This window comes from Phalacrocorax carbo, chromosome 25 (assembly GCF_963921805.1).
Source record: "Phalacrocorax carbo chromosome 25, bPhaCar2.1, whole genome shotgun sequence".
NCBI lineage: Eukaryota > Metazoa > Chordata > Aves > Suliformes > Phalacrocoracidae > Phalacrocorax > Phalacrocorax carbo.
The window spans coordinates 6,214,827-6,219,363 of NC_087537.1; positions in this window are offsets into that span (position 1 = coordinate 6,214,827).

Consider the following 4,537-nt stretch of genomic DNA (forward strand, 5'->3'; position numbering starts at 1 on the left):
CTGTGCCTTTCTGCATGTGAATTGCTCTCCAGTGACAAGAACAATTGCATTAGAAAAGGAAAATACATAAACTTTGGAAGTCAGACCTTGAGAAGGGTGCCACTTAGGAGAACATGAAAATCTGCAATTATGCATATGAATGAGCATGCTGATATTGTCCAGTGAACTGTGCAGCATTAGCTGGCCTAATTTAGCTGCAATTTTCGAAGGAACATATGGGAGCTGGCTGCCCAGTTCCTTTTAAAAATTGCAGCTGAATGCCTGTCTGTTTTGCCGTCACAAAAGATGGCTTTTGTAAGTGTCCCGTGCTTTCCCCTCGCTGCAGATTTGGCCTCAAGATTGGAAGTATGTCTAAGGAGGCATTAAGCGGTTTGCCATGTCGTGCAGCTGCAAGAAAGCTCTAAGTCAGATGGATTTGGTGGTAGGGGCCAGGAATAAAAAGCTGTTTGTTCGGAGTTAAAGAAGAAATCAGCCATATAGACACGGCAGCGCCACTCCTGCTCACAGAGCACGTTGTGTCCCAAGCCTCGGCGAGGGCTGTCATGGCAGAAATCGGTGACGGTGACCAAGGCAGGATCCAGCAGTAATAATTGTGTGTGTTTTTCCAGCTGTCGGGTTCCCTGAGCATCCTGCAGCCTTCGCAGACAGGGAACAGCCCGGACGTGGTCGCCAGCTCCGTGCCCAGGCAGGGTAACGCCGGCTTGAGCCGCGCGGCACGGGTTCGAGTGCACGGATAACCGAGGAGGTGCGGCGCGGCCGGGACTCCTGCTGCGTTGCCTCAGCTGCTCCAGAAGGACGCTTAACCTCGCCGGTACCTTTAAGCATGTGGTTATCTCCGTATGAGTCAATGCAGCCAGCTACGGGCACCCAGCAAAGCATGTGCTTAAGTGTTTTTAAAGTGCAGAAACTGTCATTTAACAATGAATTTGCAGCAAGAAATTCTGAAATGCTTCAGGCATTTAACCGTAGCTGAAAAAGCAGGGTGCGGTTGCAGCACTCTGCGCTCGCGATGCGCTTCTTGGGAAATGGCCCTGTAGAAGCCACCATGTGATGGCTGTGTTTGATCTTGCGCTCAGAAACAGGCCGGGAGTAGAAAACCCAGAGGTCAAAGCTGGGATCGTACGCAGTTGCCCCAGGCCTGGTTCAGTTGCTCTGTGCAGATGCACGGTGCTGCTGGAGATGCCCCTGGGTGTTTGGCGTGGCCTCCAGCTGCTGCTCTGCGGGGGCGTGTCTCCCAGGGGTCCTGGGTCACATCTGCCAGCCCTGCGCGGCTGCCTCGGGTGCTTGAGGACCTCTCCGGCAGCACCACGCGCCTAGACGTGATCCCAGCTGATCCTTTGTGTCTCTGGGCTGACAGTTCCACCTTGTTTTCCTCTGCTACAAAGTGAGGATAACCTGACCTATTTCATACCGGGTATAGCAAGTATAAATTAGATCCTCTCTGTGGAGTAATTTTTCTGCTGGAAGCATAGGCTAAGGGTTTAATATTGTTAGCATTAAGTGTTCCTGCCTGTAGTTTAGCTACAATCTTGTAGCAACTATGCCATTCTTGTAGATTGATTTGTTGTTAATTCGCGAATTCTTCATACTGGGTGCGTAACTTGCCAGCTATGAGGTTACTTTCAAAAGGAGCTGTTTATCGGGACGCGCGTGGTTGCTCGCGGGGCGTTTGCGGCGTGCCTAATCCCTGTAACGCGGACGCGCTGTGCTTTGCGTGTTGTGCAGTTACCGTGAAAGAGCTCCTGAAAGACGGCTCTGTTTGCGCGAGTTAAATTACAGTCTGCAGTTAGCGGTGTAACTAGACGTAACCCACCTTTCTACAGCAGCACGGAAGGGAGCTCAGGGGCGTCCACTCCTTCGGGGCTTGCCATTCATTTGCTCTGTGTCAGAGGAGACTTCAAATATCAGTTTGTCATTGCCTGGAAAATGACATTTTGTTTTCTGCAGCGTGACATTATCGTTGGTGTGTAAATTCTGTGTTGATAGCTGGGGAAAAAATGTCTCAGAGGGGGGATTTAAAGGCATCTGATCAATGCTCATCGGCGCTATGGAATAGTTTCTCTACAGTTCAGATTTTGCTGTCCTCCTCCCTTTGATTTTTTTACTGAACAGGATGTTCTGGTTACTCTTTGACAAGGGACACGTCACCTGTTTGTGGACCCGAGCCTGCTGCTTCCCCAGGAGCAGAACTGAGGCCCACGTGCCTGCGTCCAAATTAACTTGCGGTCGAATGCCCTGGGAGTTTTACACATGACCCTTGTTCAGGTCCATGACCGAGCTGTGACTTCTGCTGCCTCATGGCCTGGATTTCCTCTGTGTGGAAACGAGATCTGGCCGAGCAGCAGCTGGAGCTGTGAACCCCCTTCCTCTTTTGAGAGGGCGACTGCACATTCCTTGAGCCCGAGGGCAGGCGTGGGGCCGAGCCCTCTGCTCTGAAGCAACACAGACCTGCTTGTCGTCTGTGACACGCCTTGCCAGGAGGTTAGGCTCGGTATTTAGACGGAAGTTAGGATCCCAGTCCCTGGGGATGAATGAAGTTTCTACAGTCAGCAGTCAAGCAGCGATATATTTCAGCTTTGTTGTGAGCGTTGGAAAGCATCGTGCCAGATTTTCAGCTTTCATCTTGCCCTTATTTAAAAACATATTGTGACTTAAGTGAGTTAATTCCCACCCCAAGTATTTCTTATCCCCAGAAATTCAGTATTCCCATATATGAATGTTTGCCAGTTATATTTTTTTCCATAGACTTGAAATCACCGGGAAATCCACTATCAGAAAACTTTTTCAGAAAGCCTGCTGCTGCTCTGATGGAAGCTGGTTTTGGTCATACCCTGATACTAGCAGGTGTCAGGATGTGCATGTGTGTCAGTAGTTTTGGACCCATCTCATCTCCTGTGGCTGTTATTCCCCCAGACTTCTTGTGCGGGGAGAAGGTGAGGGGGTTTGACCCTTGATACCTGAATTTGAGTGCGATGACTCCAAGCTCTGAAACAAAATTTCTCTCTCACTTTATATTGCTGGTAGCAATATGTCTTTTTTCTCTCTGAAGCTGATATTACAGTATTGAGCGATTTGTTGCTGCATGTATTCATATGTCATCTACAGAAAACGAAGGCTTAATGCGTGGTAGAGATCCTCTGATGCCCAGAGGATGAGGAGCACCGGGACAGGAATTACCTTTCCTGGAGCTTGCTCAGCAAAGCACTGCTTTTCATTAATTGGTTCCAGTGCTCATTGAAGGCTGGTGGTCTGATGGGAACGATGTTGGATATTTTATAACCCCTACAGCCTCCGTAAGAGGTTTGGCCCTTTGAAACGAGCTGGTTTCCACTGAGCTGAGGGTGACCCTCCAGCCCAGACACAGCCCTTCATCTGACATGTAAAGCACGACTCAGAAAATGGGGCTGATTAGTCATATTTGGTAATAAACTTGTCAACGTTTCAAAAGGTCTTTGAGGGAGCTGTTGAAAAGTCAGTTTGATTACATCAGCTGCGCGCTGAATTTCTATGGGCTTGTAGCTGGAACACACTCAGCGCGCGAGATTAACACGTAGGTTCCCTGGGAGTGTATTTTCGCTACTCTCTGCGAGAAAAACAGATAGCTTTGTTTATATAAACGTGCACTATGTTACGTATATGTTATATACGCAATATTATATAAATGCTCTTAAAATGAGAAATGAGATGTGGAAATGTACAGCAAGGACATTAGGGAAAATTAGGGCTGGCTTGATCTGGTAGATTTTGTGATGAGGTGCATGATTCAGGCAAGAAATGGCAACGTTCTGGACGTCGGTCACTGCCTTGTTATGGTGCCGTGTAAGAAATTGCTTGGCCAGATAAGGGTTCTCCTCACAAGCCGGGTAAAGTGCAGGAGAGCAGAGCCACTGGTGGTGGAGCAGAGGAGGGAGAAGGGGGAATTGCCAGTGTGGCGGGCAGAAGGAACTGTGCTCTTGGTCTTTAGACCAAGATATTTTCATATTTTCATATCTTGGTGTGAATTTTTGATATTTTGGTATTTTCATTGATGTGTGAGCAGCCTTGCCCCGTTCATTAAGACCTCTCTTCAGCCCTCCTGCAGGTGCTCGTTGTCTTCAAGCAAATTAAAGGGAAGTTCAGGACACTTCCAGTCCCATAAGAAGGTGGGGGCCAGAAGGGCTTCTGTTGAAAACAGGTGAGAATACGACTTATTGAGGAATTTTGTAGCGTGGCTGGGCAGCTGCCACATCACGTACAGCACCTGCAGCCAGCAGGCCAGGGGATGGCACGATGGTGGACGTGTGGCCAGGAGCCTTGCGGCAGTAAGAAACTTCTAAAGTAAGAAAAGAGGTGCGATTGTATCAAATAGAAAACGAGTCCCTTATAGAAAACGCAGGGAGCGAGGTCCGTGCAGAGCGTGACTGTGACCCCGTGTGATGTTGTCTGGCGCCTGGCGCTCCCGCCTGGGGGAAGCCCTTGCTGCACGTGCACTGCGATAGCACCTAGGTGCTGCAGGGCAGACGGGGGCCGCGGTGCCCTGTGGGTGTAAAAGTAGCCA